This window comes from Colobus angolensis, unplaced genomic scaffold (genome assembly GCF_000951035.1).
Source record: "Colobus angolensis palliatus isolate OR3802 unplaced genomic scaffold, Cang.pa_1.0 Scaffold41, whole genome shotgun sequence".
NCBI lineage: Eukaryota > Metazoa > Chordata > Mammalia > Primates > Cercopithecidae > Colobus > Colobus angolensis.
The window spans coordinates 6,813,299-6,833,967 of record NW_012117488.1 but is presented as its reverse complement, the minus strand read 5'-3'; positions in this window follow the sequence as shown (position 1 = coordinate 6,833,967).

Genomic DNA, 20,669 nt, shown 5'->3' with positions numbered 1-20,669 from the left:
GGAGGAAACACTTAACTCTATCTTTCTGGGGGTCTATTTAATGCTTAAATTTTTTTTCAATTCCATTGCTTAAAAAATGAAGTAATACATTCATAAAATACAAAATTCAAAATGTACAAAAGGACATGCTGTGAGAAGGTTCTCTTCTACCTCTCACCAAGCCGCCCAGTTTCTCTTCTCAGGAACAACCAGGAGTGTCTGTTTCTTGTATATTCTTTCAGAGACTTGAATTATTTCTTAAAAGAATGTATACAAGGTACTCAAAAAAGAGGAAGCTAAGCATTGCAGACAAAGAGAACAGCATGAGACTGTTGGGAAGCGGGACCCATGAGGCTGAAGGCAGTGAAAGAGTCCTTTCCAGGAGGGGCCTTACCATGCTAAGGAATTTGGGTCTGATCCTGAAGCATTAGGAAAGCCATTAGTGGATTTAGGGCAGAGGAGCTGCCTGATGAAATTAATGATTTACAAAGAACACTCTGGCAGAAATGTGGAGAATAGATTGGAGAGTGGCATGATCAGTGAGAGAGACCAGTTAGGAGGCAATTGTAGCAGTCCAAGGAAGAACTAATGAGGACCTAAATCAAGACAGAATCAGTGTGGATTGGAAGGGGGGCCAACTCCGGTTGTTAAGGAAGAAGGATGAACAGCATTTTTGGATCAATTGGATTCCAATGAATTTAATTCCTGTTCTCTCCTTATCTAAGAATTGCCTAAGAGTCACGTGTCAAGAATAATCAGAATTAATTGCCCTCTCCCTTTAAGCAGCCACCAAGGCACCCAGTCTTGTCTTAAATATTTATCTCAGTGACATTAAGATGTCTAAGCCTCCCAGGTCAAATTTCATCACTCAAATCTCTATTTCCCTCTGTCATCAGAAAAACCCTTCCAACCACACTCCTCTCTGAACAGTCCCTTCACCTTGCAGCTTGAAAGGAAACTTTCCCCTGAGCACTCGGAATTCCCTACAGTAGTGGCCAGTTTTCTCTCACCTGTCACTTCCCACTGGGCCAGAGGTGATGCAGATGTCCTCCCTACTCCTCACTGTCACTTCTAAACTGCTGTCCCTTCCTTGCCTTCCCCCATTGGGTCCTTTGACACTCATGCCATCAGCCTGCTCCTCCCTACAGGCCTCCTGGCTGTAGCCCTCCCCTGTCCTCCTGGTCACTACCACACATTTCTTGGAGATGTCAACACCAGGTTTATTGTCTTTCTTGCGTTCTTTTGTTGTTGTTCCTGGTGATTTCAGTTTCTACACAGATGATCCAATCCCACGGCTTCTCCATTCCTCTATCTCTTTATTCCAGTGTATCTGGTCTTTTACCATTCCCCTTCAGCCACCATCCTCCATGGTTAGCTGCAGACCTTGTCATTTACAACAATTGCATTCCCTCACTTACATTAGTTTCAAGCATCTCATTTGTGTATTTTCAGCTCATGCTTGTACCCTAGCTCAAAAAATTCTTTTACTCCACTAGGTACCTTGTTCATGTGACTCCTGACCCTGATGGGGATAGGGGTTTAAGTGATGAAATTTGACCTGGAGGATTAGACATCTTAAAGTCACTGAGATAAACATTTAAGACAAGACCAGGTACCCTGGTGGCTGCTTAAAGGGAAGGGAACAATTAATTCTGATTATTCTTGGCACTTGTTTCTTAGGCAATTCTTAGGTAAGGAGAGAACAGGAATTAAATTCATTAGAATCCAACTGATTAAAAAATGATTTTCATTGTTTATCCTCATCTCAAAACCCATTCCCTCCTTGCCTGGCTTAGATTCCATGGTCCTTTATATAATCACTCCTTTAAATATGCTCTTACCTTTCTTGGCCCTGTAATATCCCATTATATTATTCTGAAAAAAGTCCCAACTCTGGTAATAGTTCCATCTCTACCTTCTGTGTTCCTTCTCCTGAGAATCTAAATGTGTCTCAGGAGAAACATGGTTACGCTGACCTCAAACATTAAGTTGACCCAAAATGCTGCTTGGTGATCCTTCAGCATTTTCCTAGTCAATTTATTCTTTGAGTCTCCCAGACTATTTCATTCCTCCTCCAAATTCCATCACCCTCCTCCTCATCAATCATGAATCTTATTTCTCTCAGAAATATATAAGTAACAGAAGAGGCTCTTAGAAACACATCTATCCTTTCTTTCCTCTCTTCCTGTGTGCACACTCTGCTTTTCCTTCTGTTGCAATGGATGAGCTTCTCACCTTTCTGCCTAAAACCATCAACTTCACTTGTGCACAGGATGCCACCTCTTTATCTCACTCCCATTGTCACCCATTGCTTTCCTATATTATATGTGCAAATTTTTCTCTCTCAGTTGAATCATTTCCACTAGCAAATGAACATCATTTAAAAAAACTCCTACCTTAACTCCATAGCTCCTCCAATTACCACATCATTTTTCTGCTTCTCTTTATAGGAAAACTCCTTAAAAGAGTTGTCAATGCTCAGTGACTCCAGTTCTTTACTAATTAGGCTTACATTCCACCATGGAAACCTCTTTTGTCAAGTTCATGTTACCAAATCCAATGGTCAGTCATAGCTCCTCATCTTCTCATCTTACTCAGTGAGTGACACCATTGAAACAATTTTTTCACTTGATTTACATACCCCATCAATCTCCTGTTTTCCTCTTTTCTCAGTGGCCATTCTTCTATTTCTCTTGCTCATTCTTCTTCTTTGACTACTAAAGTTTGGAGTATACAGTAGACACACTCTAAGGTGAGCCTCAATGAATCACGCCTTGTATAATACACACCCCTTGAGTGTAAGTAGAACTTGTGTCTTGCTTCTAGCCAATAAAATATGGCAACAGGGGAAGGGCTTTGCAGATATAATTAAGGTCCCAAATCAGTTGAATTTGAGTTGACTAGAAGGAGATTATCCTGAGTGGGGCCTGACCGTAATTATTTTCTAAGAATGGTAGCCTAAATTCTTTTTAGGCATAAGCTCAGGGGTTATTTTTATGGTGGGATGGGAGATGGGTAAGGGTAAGCTGGGATAAAGAGTTTGAAGAAGTGATAAGGGTTTAGAATAGCTGTTGTCAAGAATGAGTTTCACAAGAATGCCAAGTTCTTATAGCAGTGGTCTACATGGAATATCTGGCATCCTCTAAGTAGTTAAAATTCCTAGTCTTTTACTGAATAAAGGATATACAGTAAAGAAAGTAACAAATGGTGGCTTAATTAAATACATATTATCAAATTCCTCATCTTGAACCATTTTAAAGGTTGTAGGTTATGTCCTTTAACTTGGCAAATAAACTAAACCCTTATATACAATTTATTTTTATAACATAAACCTTTCTATTGCAGTTTATTTTTCACTGTGATCCTTCTAGCCCTGATGGCATCCAAAGTACCTATCCTTCAAGCTTGGACTTGAAGGCAAACAAGGCTTGGATACTGAAGGTAGAGGAAAAAGGAACTCGGAGCAGTGAGAGGAGCATGAATAAAGGCTGGTAGCGACAGCTCTGCTTGCATTAGTCAGAATTCCTTCTGTTGCAGGTGTCAGGAATTCAACTTAAACCAACTTAAGCAAAAACTGAAATTGGATTTCGAAACTGGGAGTACTAGAGACGGATCTGGCCTTAGGCATGATTGGATCTAGGATTTCAAACAGTGTCACTGGGACCCCCTGCAGTAGGACTGCCCTTATACGCTGGCAAGTAAGGCCCCTCTGCTGGGCCCTGAGCCTCAGGGAGTCCTGTCATTTGGACCTCCTTTGACATTTTCAAGTCTTCCTTTGAACTAGCAGTGCCAATGGGGCAGAGTACCCTGGGCTAGGACCAGATACTACATGCATCCCAGCTGCTGGAAGCATCTTCATCAAAATGTTTTAAGTCCTCTCTGTGACTAGGATTGACCACGGCCAGTAGAGTTACCTGAACCTGGATCAGAACCCAAGTGGGCCCCTTTCCCTGTTTTGTGCTTTTGGGGTGGTCTCAAACCTGCTATCCTGTGTGTGGAGTCAAACAGATGCCCCAAGAAGCTCCAGGACTCATAGTCCTAGGGTCATCCTCAGGTTCTGAGGCTGGGCCCCAGTTCCGGGAAGGCAGCCTGATGAGAACCATTCCCATTGGCCAGAACGTTAATTCTTTTGTGGGATTGTGTGAGATCGGGCTGCCTGAATGATGCTGATACACTGATTTTGGATGACACTCAGCCACTTCAGACAAGATGAATTCAGGTCTTTGGGGGTACTAACAACTCAAGTTAACCCTTAGCTTGAACTGTACATGTGGGCCCTTACCTATTGTCCATCCAAGTTTCAGCCACGGTGCTGCTTTCAGGTTATAGGACTTGAGGGTGGCTTGGTGACGGCAGACATCCTTTACCTTGTGCCCCCACCACTGGCACCCAGGGCAGTCATCCCACCCTCTCTGTTGACTCCATACTTTGGGTATCCTCCAGGGTGGCCATGCCTCTTCTCTGAGTACTTTTGAGATCATTACCATGCAAAGCCATTGGATCATTCGGATCAATGTCCACACTTGCCCCAAGTTGATAAGGGCTGTGCTCTTCTAAGTCAGTCCTAAGCTGTGCTAGACTAAGGACATGCATTCCTTGTGAAAATGAGGCCACAATTATCTTCTACCTAATGAGTTCATTGCCTATCCCCTGTTGTCAGAAGTATATGGAGGACATGGGTGTGGTCAAGATAGAAAGAGGTCACATTCCACAAATGGAGTGATTACGGCCAAAAGAACTCAAGAGAAAATGTAGTTGAAATATGTGCTGTTATGTTTATGCTTTAAAGTTACAAATGGTAAGTTTAACATGAGAAGAAAAACAAGTGATCATTCATATTTTCCTGCATCCACTGGATAAGACTTGTGTTTGTGGCCATGATGCATGAAGCACAGTAACCACCTCTGAGAGAGTCATTGGAAGTCACTCCTTATGTGTGGCACCATGGATGATGCAGCTTAATGAGCAATAATGCAATTAGCATTAAGTAAATTGTATTGGGAAACTTGCAGGGGCCAGAATATCTATATTCTTCCAGTACGAATGAGGTTCTAAAGAGCCATGACAGCGTGAGTAATGAGAGCACTGTCACCTTTTTCTCATGTAGAAGATGTACTATTACTGAGAAACAGTGCATTCAGCAATAACAAAGATGAAGTTAGGATTCCTGAACCTGAGCAGAAAAGATGGTATCTGGACACTACAAAGACTCTTCATGTAAACAGATTGGACCATAAACAAATACAAAAGTACCTCTTCTCTACCCAGTATTCTAGATCTTCAGCAATAAAGTTCTATACCTTACATGGGCCCAAGAATTTTGTAAAACATGTTGAGATTCAGTTATTTATATAAACAGGGGTCCTGCAAAAATTCTTTGCCTGAATTCTCTGTCTCCATCTCTTCCATGTGCCTCCTTTGGCACATTTGGCCTCATTCTATCCTGCAGACAACATTTCTCCATAAAGCAGGGAGTGTGGATGCAAGTGTGGCTCTTGGGTTATATCTTAACAAGAGATGAGAATGATATCTATTCCAGAAAATTCTGGAAGACACTGTTTCAGTGCAGGGGATGTGCTCACTCCTTGAATCAAGTATTGTGTCCGGAGGAATGTGGTCAAAACTAGCTTGGATCTAGCTTGGATCACCTACTAAAATCCTCTGCCAGAGGCAGCATTAACATACTTGACAGTCCCACCAGAACCACATGGAGTAAAGGAGGAGCAGTTGAGGGACTAGTGCTGTGTCCGAAGTAAAAGAGATGCAGGACAAAGGAAAACAACAGATGCACCTACTAAAGTTAATAACGTGGAATAGGAACCTGGAAAAGTGGGTGGCAGACGAATCCCAGAAGACATGATTGTAGTACATTTAGATTACAATGTATTTCATAACCAAAGTGGAGTTGGTGAAATAAATTAAAATACCCTGTCCAATCACCTATAAAGTTCATAAAATAGTATTAAGCAAAGGCTCTATAAAGTAAAACTTAGGAAATGATAAAAGGAATCTTAAGTTTTATGTTCCAAATTGGCAACACATGAGACACCTACCCAAATCAGAACAATATGATTAATACTCTTCGCTTTTCATTTTTATAAGAAATAAACCTTTAAATTCACCTTCACTTTCCTGAAAACCTAGTTTAGAAAATCAAACACACAAATGCGTTCAAAGTTACTCAAACACGCATGGCCTTTAGAAGCAAAAATAAGTATTTGAAGTTTTGATTTATACAGAAAGTTTTGCTGTATCATTTATTTAGTGTAAGACTAATTGTTGATAATAAAATGTCTTTTTTTTAAAACTATGCAAAAAAAGCAAAACAAACAAAATAAATAAAACAGGAAACTCTATAAACCCTGCTGAAGGTTTTGAGAGGCTAAGTTTTCAGAACTGCTGTTTGCATTTCTAAAATATGATGAACTATTTATAATCCCAACATTTCCAGAATTCAGCATATTTAAATGCTGCTAACTGACTTTACAAGCCAAGGGATTTAAGCTAGAATTGCAAGCAACATGGATAGAATAGTCAAACCCAGACCAGATGGCTCTTTAATGCAAGTGAAGTAGGCTGGTGGTAATGAAGTGTTATCTAAGGATTGGGGAAAAAAACGCACACTTCAAAAATATCTCTCTTATTCAAGAGTCTTGGTGCCTGAAACTCCACCTTTAGCAAATGGGAAGGCAAAGGACATATGTTGCTTTTTGCCTGCCCAACATCTATTCCTCCTACTGGTAACAAATCCAGTTTTGTTTTTCCTTAGGAAAACTCCTTTCTCCAGCTCTTCTTCTCTCTCTCTCTTTTTTTTTTTTAAAAAACTATGTTGCCTAGGCTGGTCTTAAACTCCTGACCTCAAAGCATTCTCTCACCTTGGCCTGCTGAACTGCTGGGATTACAGGCCTAAGTCACTACATTTGGCCCTTCCAGCTTTTCTTGAAACAATTAAGTGTAGTTAATTCTGATGCTAAATTTGGAGGTGGGCATCATGAGAGGTAGTCTTGACCAATCAGAGAACTGCATCTTTCTGGCCTCAGCAAAGGGTTAATGGACAGTCACATAACCTGATGAGGTCCTGCTGTGGGATTATCGATGGAGGGACTGAGAAAGAGACAGTACTCCTTCCCTGGGAAAGCTAGCAGCAAGAGTGATATAAGCTTGGTTTGCCAGGCCTGTTCCCCCTTCTCCCCAACCACTCACTTAGATGAACCACTGTGGTGATGGGACTGGGGAATGCCTCTGTAGGCTTCTGTCTAGGCCTTAGAGTCAACCAACATGGCTCCCCAGTGACATTTTTCTAGCCCTCTTAGATAACTTAGGATGATTCATTGACGTCTATAAAGCACTAACTTCCATATTTTCCAAACAAATCCTAAACTACATGTTTCAGGAGAACCATGTTACCCTATGTAAATGTGTGATATTAATATTGCTGCTAATCCTCACACAAGAGGGAAAAAGAGATATCCATTTGTAAAGAGTCACTGGAATTTCCTTATTTGTATCAGTCCTCTTGGAAAGAAGCTAAACGGACATTCATATTTTCCCATTATGAAAGTAGAATATAAATATTGAATTTACTGTATATACAGTAAAGAAGTTCTGTATATTGTAAAGGTCTCAGAGTATTGTAGTCAACAAGGACCTTCGAAACAAATCCATTTTGTTCCACTCTTGGAAATCTTCCGTGGTGACTGACAAAGCCAACAGTGGGAAGAAAGGCATGGTAAGATTATTTCTCTGAATATGTGTCTCTTCTCCCTCATTTCCAAATCTGGCAAGGTTCTAGAAGAAATCATCTACAGTGTGAGGGGAGGTGGCTTAACAGTGGGCCCATCTTATAAATGTTCAGGAGTAGAATGACATGAGTTTGTACATATGTTTTGTTACTTCCGTTCCTACCTTCCTCCAAATCGCTAACTGTACACCTCCATTGAGATAGAGGATACTGTGTGACAGATAGTTTCCTAGGCATCATGGACATAGCAATAAAAAAGACAGATAAAATTCTTCTCTGGTGGAACTTATACTTTCTGTTGAATGCTACAGGGAGAAAACAAACAAATCAACCAACAAGGCAACTTCAGGTGGTGATCATAGTATGAAGAAAGTAAAACAAGGCATGTGATAAAGAATGATGACCATGTGGGATACTTCAGGTAGGGTGGTTGTTATACAATTTCAGGGCAGAGCACCCCAGGCAGAGGGAACAGCAAGTGCAAAGGCCCAGAAGCCGGAACAAACTTGGTGTGTTCAGGGCATGGGAGAAGATCAGTGCGGGAGTATGTAGTGGTTTCCCATTGCTACTCAAATCATCAGAAACTTAGTAGCTTAAGATAACACACATTTGGGCAGGGCATGGTGGCTCACACCTGTAATCTCAGCACTTTGGGAAGCCGAGGTGGGTGGGTCATGAGGTCAGGAGTTCAAGACCAGCTTGGTCAACATGGTGAAACCCCGTCTCTACTAAAAATACAAAAATTAGCTGGGCGTGGTGGAGGGTGCCTGTAATCCCAGCTATTCAGGAGGCTGAGGCAGAGAATTGCTCGAACCCGGGAGGCAGAGGTTGCAGTGAGCTGAGATCGTGACACTGCACTCCAGCCTGGGCAACAGAGTGAGACTTCATCTCAAAAAAAAATTGGGGATTTTTTGCAGTGTTGCAGCTTCAAATTTCTGTTACTGCCCCCTCTCTGCCTTCTTCTTTTCCTCAGAAGGACCTCTGTGGCTACATTGGGCCCATCCAGATAATCCAGGATAATCTCCCCACCTCAAGTTCCTTAATTTAAACAAATCTGTCCCTTTTGCCATGTAAAGTAACAAGTTCCGGGGATTAGAATGTGGACATTTTGGGGAGGCTATTATTCTAACTACCACAGAGTATGAAGGAGAAAAAGTGGTGGGCAGTTTGAGCTTTAGTCGGCTAAGTGAGAGGGGAAGCCATTAGGACAGGGACTTGATCTGCTACACATTTTTAACACGATCGCTCTGAATGTCCTGTGGATAATGGAAGTAGTGATGCCAATGAGGGAGCAAGGAGACCAATTAGGAGGCTCTTGCTGTGGTTCAAGGGAGAGATGATGGGGGCCTACCCTTTGGGAGATCTGCTTGGCTTCTTTGTGGCTCAGAAGTCTTATCATAAAATAAGTTAATATTGCAGGGTAGTATTGAGTTAGCAACAATCCATGTAAAAGATTCAGTGTAGTACTTAATTCCAAATAGTGCTTAAGAAATGATAGCTATTATTTTTATTATGCTTTAAAAGTTAAGTTCTAATAAAGAATTTGAGCATTTAAGAAGTAGAAGAAATCTTCAGAATTAAGAAAATGTAACCCAGCAAGGAAAAGCAACTTGCCTAAGGATACCTCGTAGTTAGCAGACATCTATCAAACAGAGCATCACAGAAGACAAGCAAGGAGAAAGGGCCACTTTCTGTCCTTACAGTAACCAGGAAAGGAAATTCAGAGCTCAGTAGGTAGGGACTTGGGGAGGCTGATACCATGTAGCCATTAAGTGAAAGGCTTGTGATAGGGAGGGATGTACAGATGGCACCCAAAGACCTAGTTTTAAATCCTATTACTTATTGGATAAGTGATTTCGAGCAAGTCATTTAATCACCCTTTACCTCATTAATTTCTCTTAAAAATGGGCACGACAGCACACTCCCCAGGTTGTCATGAAGTTAAAATGAGAAAATGTAAGATAGAGCATTTCATAAACTGCCAAGGCTATGAAGTTTATTATTATTATGCCTCTCCTCCCAGTAGCCTACTTTCCATTCCCTCAAACCTTTAAAGGCATGGGGACATGCTTCTTTTTTCAGTTGTGTAGCAAATCTCCTTTTTTCACAGGAATTTTTCCTGAGTAACAGCCTTCTGATGCTCCTGTTTAGATAATGGTTCCAGCTGTGCTCACCAGTTTCTACTTCTGAGTACATCATTATTTCCCCTCAAAAGTTGACATCCAAATGCAAAATATGCTTTCTCCAGTAATATGGTTCTGGGTTTTCATTTCTCCAAGGTTTTTTTTTTTGCTTGCAAATTCATTTATTATAATGGAACTCAGAGGCAATAAAAATAACTGTACTCTTCCAAAAGATAGATTTGAAGCTATATGCAACTGGGAATTATTTATAGCAAAGTCAGTTTAAGGATGTATTTAGCTAACTAGCATATCTATGTCTTACACAATACAGTTTGGAGAGGTCTTAGAGAGCATTAGAGATGACAGAGTTTTCAGGTCAAATAAATGGATATAAGCCAGTGCTGCTGTCACCCGAAAGGCCAAAGCTAAAATAGTAATATTGCCTTTCACTGTTCACACACATGAGCTACAATAATGCCAGCTTATGGATGGCTGATCTGATTAGTAAACTGCAACTACCTGCTCTGAATACAACATGGCACTCTCCCTCCTCCACCTGTTTGTTTTCAAGAGTTCACAGCTGTGAGTATATCAAATGCTGTCTAGGATTAGGCCCACCTTGTTTCTTCCAGGGGAGGGTCCACTGGTCTGTCTTCTCTATGGAGGCCTGAATGGAACTAAGTCAGCCATTCAATACATCTAATCAGATGAAAGTCTATTCCCTGAGGGATGACCTCAATCCCACAGTGAATGAAGAACGGATCAGCATATCATAGATCCCAGGGCACCAGGCGTTGTCTGGTAAACAAAAAGAAATTAGAAACAGAGGGGTAGGACACAAAAGCCAAGACAAATTAATGCTTTATGTATGTTAATGTTTGTCTTTGTTTAAATGAAGGTTTTTGAGACAAATGTTGAGTCCCTGTGAATAAACGTCTGGTTAGACTACAGTGTGGGATGGAAGAGGAGAATGCTTGTTCAACAGAACCTGTGAGATTTAGATTTCATAGGTGAAAGCTCTAGAATCATTAAAAATAAAGCAGACTTCCTCCTACCACCAAACCTGTGCTGTACAACTGGCCTTGTTTTTAGGCAGGGCTCCATTATATTGCAGGCATATGTACAGCTGAAAGGATGAAGAAAACAGACAAAAAAAAAAAAAAAATGAGACTAAAGATTAGCAGTAACTACAGGAATCAACAGTGGCCAGGGGAGGATGCTAAATGATATATGAAGATCAACAAAACTCAAAATGTAGAAAATTTTGCAGAACAGATGACCTACATTTTTCAATAAATAAAATGCAAGAAAAAATTAAAAGAGGAAAGGAAAACTAGAGAATAAGAGACACATATCAATCAAATGCAGTATGTGGACCAAGTCTGGATCCTGACTTGAAAAAACAAGTGTTAAAAAATCCATGAGACAACTCAAATGGATTAAAGATTTAGAAATGTAAGTCCTGAAATTATAAAACTCCTAGAAAAAAACATAGGGAAAAACTACTTGATATTAGTCTGAGCAATGATTTTTTGGATATGATACCAAAAGTACAGGCAACAAAAACAAAAATAAACAAGAGTAACTACATCAAACTAAAAAGCTTCTGCACAGCAAAAGAAACAATAACAAAATGAAAAAGCAACCTACAGAATGGGATAAAATATTTGTAAACTCTATATCTGACAAGTGGTTAATATTGAAAACATAAGGAATGTGTACAACTCAATAGCAAAAAAACAAATAGACCAATTGAAAAATGGGCAAAAGATGGCCGGCGGCAGTGGCTCACGCCTGTAATCCCAGCACTTTGGGAGGCAGAGGAGGGCAGATCACGAGGTCAGGAGATGGAGACCACAGTGAAACCCCGTCTCTAATAAAAATAGGAAAAATTAGCCACGTGTGGTTGCAGGCGCCTGTAGTTCCAGCTACTCGGGAGGCTGAGGCAGGAGAATGGCGTGAACCCGGGAGGCGGAGCTTGCAGTGAGCCAAGATCGCGCCACTGCACCCCAGCCTGGGCGACAGAGCAAGACTCCGTCTCAAAAAAAAAAAGAAAATAGGTCTGCAATGTTTTTACTATTCCTTCTATTCCCCCCAAAATGGTAACTATGTGAGATGATGGATGTGTTAATTAAATCAACTGTAGTAATCACCTCACGATACATACATATATCAAATCATCACATTATACACCTTAAATATATCCAATGTTTGTAAATTATACTCTAATAAATCTGGGGAAATAAATTCATGAGACCTTTGGGAAGATTTGAACACTGGATATTTGACAAAATTAAGCCATATTTCTTAGAGACATATATTGAATATTTATAGATACAGTGATATAATGTTCAGGATTTAGTTTAAAATATGAAACATGATTGTCCATAGTTGATCATTATTAAGGCTGAGAGATGGATACATGGGGATTCTTTATATTACCCTCCTTACTTTTGTATATGGTTACAATTATACATAATAAAATTTTTTTAAATGAGGAGTCTTTGAATAATAAAACAGAAATTAGAAACACTTTACAGTATTTTTAAGTATTTTTGTATAAGAATACTATGAAGGTCAAATCAAAGTTTATGAACAGAGAAGCTCTTTTCTAAATGAGTTAATACACATCGAGCACTTAAGATGCTGGGTACACCACTTTCTAAACTAGCATATGCTGAGTGCTCAGGAAGGTTAACCATTGTTATTATTTTCTTCAATGTAGTGCGTCTAAATCTTGATCTACAATCACAAATATATAAGAAACGGAGCTTTATTTTTCTACAGTTGGACATAATCCCTTTTTCAATCCCACTTTCTCCTAGGGTGATAGAAAAAAACCTCAGTCAAATTCCAGGATTTTCCTGAACTTTTACCTGTAATTGTATCTAATTTGCAAGAGGCTTCTAAAGCTCCACTTGGACTTGGAGGTATGCGGGGAAGTCTATCTGATCCTCAAAGTCTTCTGTTCGCATTTGCCATCTGCTGAGACATCCGTTGTCCCATATGACCCACTCACCTGCGTGTTCTCCCTTTCCCCTCTTTGGGTTGGATGGGTCTCTAATCTACTTCTAAGCCAATCTCTGGCCCTGGGGAATCTTCTGCTCCTGTCACAGTGATGCTTCCATGAGATACTCCAAGGTCATTTTTTCTCTGCGTTTTCCCCACTCTCTGAGGCTCCATCTGGGAGACAAGACACTGATTTCTTCTTCTTTTGAACCTCATAAACATAGGCTAGATTTTGCACTTTCATTTCCCTCCCCTGCTTCCAGTCCAGGCTGAGCCCAGAGAACTGGAGCAGGTCCTCCTTTCTTTCAGACCCACCAACAATGATTTCTCACGAGCCTTCCATTTCCCCTCAACACTACCTTCTCTTCCAACCTGGGAAGCCCTTGTTCTTATTCAGCTGTTTTCCCTCACCTATTTTTCTCAGCCCTTTAAAAACCCAAACACCAGGAAAAAGGTGCTTTTTTCTCTACTTTCTCTTATCATATCCCTTCTTCAAGGCAATGATTAGAAAAAGAGTAGCTGACTACAAGGGGAAAGGAAATGATGGGGGAGTATGTCCTTAAAATATTTCAGTTATTCTTCCTTCCATTCCAACAATGCATGAGTGGAAAAAAAGTACACAGCTGAGTTACTTAACCTTATTCAAACTCCCATAATTAGTTTAGACAGCCTGGCTATGTTTCAGAACGTCCGGAATGAAGAGCATATTGAATGTCTCCCCTCACTCAGCCCCTGAAAGAACAGATAAAATCTCCATTGTAGGTTTACAGCTATAAAGATTTCTACTTCAAATTTTTCCCAAAACACACAAATTCGATTCCAGTAGAACTAATAAAAGGTAGCAAGCTCAGATCAAGAAAAATGTGGCCAGATAACATTTACCAGTTGCTGCACTTTGAATTTTAGTTTAAGTGTTCAAGTTTTCAGGAAAGTCCCCCATCCCTCCATTCGTGCCTTTTTAAAACACGAAATAGAAGCTAGTGAAAGTACATTTTAATGCGTTTAGTTCTGGATTGTCCCATCCCGCTGCACATTTGGATCTCATGCCATGCTAGCAGTTGCATTCATTTTTCCATTCATGCATTCAGTAAATATTTAGTGAGTATGTGTTAGGACTGTGCTGAGAACTCATAGTCACAACTGAGCATGCAGCAGTTTGGTTCTTCTTAAATATATTTTGGGCTCATTTCCCAATCCAACTTGACCAGTCTATGGAAATGAATTTGAAAAACCATTAAACTATTAAATACTCTGGCCAGAAACATTAGTTATTATGGGCTAAGAAATGTGTCATCAGAAAACATGTGATTAAGAAAAAAAAAAGCGTTAATAGTGGCTTTCAGCTGAACAGGCAGAGAGTGGAATGAAAAGGCCTTTTATTAATGTGTAACTGTGCAAATGAAGCACGGTGGTGAGAGTGCTTTGTGCCATCTGAGTATCAGGTTAAACGCCACTGAATTATTACTGGTCTAATGAATTTTAAAAGTATCATTCTAACACAAATCTAGTGAGCAACCAAGATAAGGAAATTCTGCTGCCACAGCTGAAAACATTACCACCACCAAGGCACTTTCTAAACTAGCATTTGCTCAGAATGGATTACACTTTACACCCATTGGAAACTCCCTCCTCAAAACAAACATCTCTTTGAACTTGCAGTTCTTAACCCAAGTTAAAGACCAAAAAAAAAAGCACTAATTGTAATCTAACAGTTCGGGACCAAAAGGCCAGGTGTTTGCCTTAGTTCACAGTGTCATGCATATCCACAATTTCTAGTTCACTGAAAGTAACTATTCGATGTTACATTTTTTCCCTCACATATCCTGTATTTTTTCCTCCAAAATAAAAAGCGGAAACTCTCTTTGTTAAATTTTTATTAATTAGTAATAATTACAGGATCCACTGCCGGCTGAATCAGATCATTGGCTAAAAAGAAAGGTTCACTTACAGAAGTTGCTGGGTTGTTTTCTGTTCTTTTCCTATGGCATAATTTTATTATTTACAGAATAGTTAAGAGGTCAAAGCTATTTCCATATGAAATCTAAATAAAGTAGGTATTCAGATGAGCTCCCATCTGGAGATTAGTGACTTTAAAAAAGGTATATATAAAAGAGAAATAAGAAGAAATACCCTTTCTCAAATACTTAACCAGCAGTTGCAGTATAAGGATGAACCCTATTTTACACACTACACTTCTATTTAAACCATATTTTTGTGATAAAAGCTATGTCTGTGCAAATCTACATGAGAAGTGATAAAAATGAAGAAAGAAATAATTTCTTCAACTACGAGCCACAAAATACTTCACTGTGGTATTTGTAAGTCATCAGGAACCATGATTCAGTCTGCACCAATAGAAACCAGACTTTCTGACAGAAGAGAGGTTTGCTGACTCAGAGTCTTCTTGTCTCCCTCAAATCAGGCCCTTGGCCTCAAAGTCCCAGGGCCTCATCTACAGATCAAACTCAGTAATTCTGGGGTAACACTGTACAAAGGATTAATAATAAAAGGTGAGCTAATTATAGCCTCAAATCCAATGCACATTATTTGACAAAGGATATTGAAGGATAGTAGGTAGCGCAGAGGGTCAGTAGTGGAGGCTATCCTTGTAGAGTCAGAAGCAAAGCTCAAACCACACGATAAGGGCTACTCTGGAGAAGACCCCATAGCTCATACTAACAGGGATAGGACTGGATGCCAAGAGCTCTGCCATGACTGCTCTTTAAACATGGGATGTTTCCAACCCTACCTTCACCAATAGATCCTTTCTTCACTGTACCTAGATTTCATTTTATTCACTTCTAAATAAGAGGTGTGCACAATGTGAACCCCAAATATCTGAGATAGGTCTCAGTCAATGTTAGGAAGTTTATTTACTAAGCTTCAGAATGCACCCATGATACAGCCCCAGGAGATCCTGACAACATGCGCCCAAGGTCGGGGCACGGCTTGGTTTTATACATTTTGGGGAGACATGAGACATCAATCAACATATGCAAGATGTACATTGGTTCAGACCAGAAAGGTGGGAAAACCCGAAGTGGGGAGGACATTGGTTCAGACCAGAAAGGTGGGAAAACTCGAAGTGGGGAGGGGGCTTCCAGGTCATAGGTAGATAAGAGACAAATGGTTGTATTCTTCTGAGTTTCTGATTAGCCTCTTCAAAGGAAGCAATCAGATATGTATTTATCTCAGTGAGCAGAAGGGATGACTTTGAGTTCTGTCTGTCTTTTGTCAACAAGGAAGTTCCTTGTGGACAAATTCTGAGGGAGGTCTGTAGCTTTTTTATCTTAGTAGCTATCTTTATTAGGGATATAATGGAAGGCAGGTTTGCCCTAAGTAGCTCCAGCTTCACTGTTCCCTTTGGCTTAGTGATTTTGGGGTACCAAGATTTATTTTCCTTTCATAGCAGATAGGGCTGAATCAGGGTCACATGCCTATACCTTAGCTGCAAGGAAGAATAATTTGAGAAAGAGGAAATCAGTATGGAAATTCTAAAAACGGTGGGTGAAAGGATGCTAGGTGATCACAAACCCAAATAATGCTGACTTTAGTCTACCCTTTGACTGTTCAAAGGTAATATTCAGCTTTCCTTCTATACCAGCATTTCCCAACTCTTCATGTTAAGAGCCAAGAACATGCTCCTCTTCTTCATGTCATACCCTTTTCCTAACAAGAGTCAGGATTTGATCACAACTACTTCCCCCAATTCATACTCAATTATCCCCTCTTCTTTTGCCACCATTAAATAACCACATGGCTCTGTTTTTGTGGGATTGATAATTCCTCATTGAAATAGCAGTTATTTATCATTTTGATTGTTACTATATTAAGCTTTGGGAGGGATGGGGTGTGATGGTTAATTTTGTCAACTTGGATAGGATATGGTGGCCAATTTTGTGGTCAAATACCAATCTAGATGTTTTTATGAAAGTATTTTTTTTTAGATGTGGTTAACATTTAAACCAGTAGACTTTGAGTAAAGCAGCTTACTCCATAATGTGGTGAGCCTCATCCAATCACTTCAAGGCTTTGAAGAGAAATGACAGAAGTCCGAGGAAGAAGGAATTCTGCTTCCAGATTGCCTTCGGACTCAAGCTTGCAGCATCAACTCTTCCCTGGGTCTTCATCCTGCTGACATACAGGATGAAATCTATATGGCCTACATCCTACAGATTTCAGACTGGCCAACTCCCACGATTGTGTGAGGCAATTCCTTAAAATAAATGTCTCTCTCTTTTCAGCCCATTGGTTCTGCTTCTCTGGAGAACCCTAATACAAGGGAGAAGGGAGGTTGAAGGAGATATTAATAAGTTCCTGGCATGGAAGTATGATTTAAAACTATGTATTTTTAAGTGTCCTTTTGTATGTTTTCACCTTAGCCATTTCATTGTTCCAGGTTTTCTTTAAAAGTTTGGCTAAAAAGTTTGATATATCTCTTTCCCCATGCATACCCTTTGTTGGAAAGAAGGGCTGGGTTGTAATTCAAGATTGTAACCACTGGCTTGAATCTCTCCCAAAGTTTCTTGGGCTCTAGGCTTCCTCTGGGTTTAGTGACCTAGTAGAAAATTATTCTCTCTCTCAGGAAATAAATCTAACAGTCTCCACTTTTCTCCTTGTGTCGAGGGTGACTCACTAGAATGTAAGAGAGGACCAGATACATTATCATTCATTTATTCCTTTTGTTCCTTCATTTCTTACACAGTAAGAAATGTAAGAAGTGTAAGGCTTATAAACCCAGAGGTTAATATGGCTCAGTATCCTAACAGCCGCGTGTTCAAGAAGCACAGCCAGGGGGAATTCCACTGTTTTTGGAATTTCTCTGAGAACCTTAAATGAACTCTAACAGACATTAACACCTCTTCAAGCCACTTCTCACTATCCCCACCCCACCATGGCTCCAGTGGCTCTCTCCTCAAACTAACCCTTAAAATGCCTCTATCCTGTAGCACAATATTATCTCTATGCTTTTAAGCTTACTCCAGCACTCATCATTTATTACTATGCAAATATATGACAAGAGGTGGGGCAACTCCCAAAGAGATCTAGGCTTGGCCAAGGAATCAACATTGAGCTCCCAGAGGATTCTGATGGGGAGGCGGGGAAGGTCCATGAAGAGCGGAGGGAATTGCACTTAAGACAAGTACCAGTGAAGTACCAATAAATAAGTTCCCTCCCCTTCTCACCCACTAGCTAATGTCTCAATTCCATCCCTCTCTTCCTATTTTCCACCACAAAAGTCCAAAGAACAAGTTCATCAACAACAGAAATTCCCTCAGTGGGTGGAGAGAGTGAAGAAAGAAAAGGCAGAAATCAAATTCACTATAGCAGGAAGAAGAGAAGTTAAGCATGCAAAAACCTGGGGTATGGGCTGGTAGATGGTGCGAAAATTCAAATAGTAAGCAATTTTGTCTGGTCCCAATTCATTCATTTGTTCATTCTTTTTGCTTTCTTAAAAAAAAAAAAATTAAGATGCTGTCGTGTTGCAAGACAGTGGCCTAGGTATTGGGAATTCAGGAATAAATTAAGAGCAGAGTCCACACCCTCATTAACCTCCCTGTGGGTTCCCTCCCACCCAGCCTGGCTGCACCTACTGTGTTTAGCTCAGACTGGCAGAATTGCTCCCTCTGGCTGTTCCCTTTTGCAACAGCGGACCCTGGGAGCAGACGACGCTCCCAGCAGCGCTCTGTTAATGGTAGCAGCTTCCCAAATCCCTGGTCCCAGGGCTTGTTCTTGTCAGCAGTTCTCTTAAGGCACCTGTTGACTCTGCACTTTGAGAAATCGATTACTCTTTAGCGTCAGGGCTGGGCGTTTCGGCATCACCTCCTAGGACACTGCTCACAGTATGTGCTGCCAAAAGGCAACAGCACTGCAGATCAGACCCTTTCCAAAGGTCCTTGCTCAAAGACACTGGAGCAGGTTGCTCAACTTCGGTACGGTGCATCCCCTACAATCCCCAGGATCGTGCCTGCAAATTCCAAGCGAGAAATATTTAACCCCTAAATCGATTAAAGTATGCATCAAATAGCTATTATGGGAAAAGAGAAGTTTTATTTATATACAGTACATAAAATAATTTCCTTTTACATTACTATTAAAATGAAGATGAAAAAAATGTGGAGAGTTCAGGGGTCACCCAGAATATACCCATGGCCCCAAGATTGACCCTGTATTCGAGGAGGTGAACTTCACTCCACCCCACAGCATTTCACTCCTAGCCATCTCCTGAAGCAAGGCACTCCTGAAGCAAGAGGTGGAGAACTCATGCAACGATGGTTTAGAGCAAACTTGTCCAACTCACTGCCCGTGAGCCGCAGGAGGCCCCGGACGACTTTGAATGCGGCCCAACACAAATTCATAAACTTTCTTAAAACATTATGAAACTTTTTTTGTGACTTTTAAAAAGCTAATCAGCTATTGTTAGTGTTATTTTATGTGTTCTACAAATATAGAACAGGGAAGCCAAAACACTGGACACCTCTGGTTTACAGTGAACTTTTACACCCCAAAGGAGTCCTCTCAGGACTGATGTGTGCAAAGGTAGGTAACCAGAGAATTGGCAAAAGTGGAGCTTTTCTTTTTGCTAATTCCCTTCCCCTATCCTCAGAGGGCACAAAGACACCAGACAAATCAAGTCCAAGAAACTATCTCATGGCTCTCCAGCTTATGAGTGGCAGACACCGCTAGCAGCCTATCTAGTAGTATCTATTCTTCATTACTAAGAGATTCTCCATTTTGTTCAAGGTAACAATGTACTCAACTACATTTCCCTTGTAGCTAATGCTGACTATAGTACAGGGTTTTAGCTTTAGTCTAGGGTTACAAGCAGTGCTGCTTGTAATCATCATTTATTACAAGCTTTATTATGATCAGGGCTTCTGGAAAGCTCTTTAAAGGGCTTAGGTTTAGGAAGTTTTTGCCCTTCGCCCTACACCTTCTTTGGCATGTGGAGGCCATATGATATGGTTTGGATTTGTGTCTCTGCCCAAATCTCACATTGAATTGTAATCTCCAATGTTGGAGGCGGAGCCTGGTGGCAGGTGATTGGATCATGGGGGTGGACTTCCCCCTTGCCGTTCTTGTGATAGTGAGTTCTCATGAGATCTGGTTGTGTAAAAGTGTGTAGCACGTTCACCTTTCCCTTCTGTCTCTCTTCCTCCTTCTCCAGCCATGTAGGCCGTGCCTGCTTCCCCTTCACCTTCTGCCATGATTGTAAGTTTCCTGAGTCGCGCTTCCTGTACAATCTGCATAACTGTGAGCCAATTAAACTTCTTTTCTTTATAAATGGCCCAGTCTCAGGTAGTTCTTTATAGCAATGCGAAAACTGCCTAATAACACTATGGTAGAAGTGGAACTGCTGTCACTTACCAGGGTGTAGCTGTGAGCCTGAAAGCCATATGCTGAGGGTGGTAGGGCACTGAGCCCGAGTCCCTGGTGGCTATATGGATTCTTTGTACTGGCCCCAGTTGGAATAAGCTATTTCAACAAAACTTGCATGTTATCCTCACAGTGGTATTTCAAGTAATATTTCTGTGAGATGATTCTGAAGCATGTTGAGTTTTCCCTCCTTTGAGACTTACAAGTATTTGGGGCAAATTTGTTATTTTTCTTCTCTATCAAAATGAAAAACAGATCCATATTTCCTGTATCTCACAGTTTTGTTGACATAAAGTAGAATTGATAGTGTAATATATCTAAAGTGGATCATACTGCTTTGTTTTTGTTTATGGGTTTGGATTAGTCAGGATTCTCCAGAGAAACAGAACAAATAGAACATGGATTTATATAGAATATTTATTATAAAGAATTGATTTATA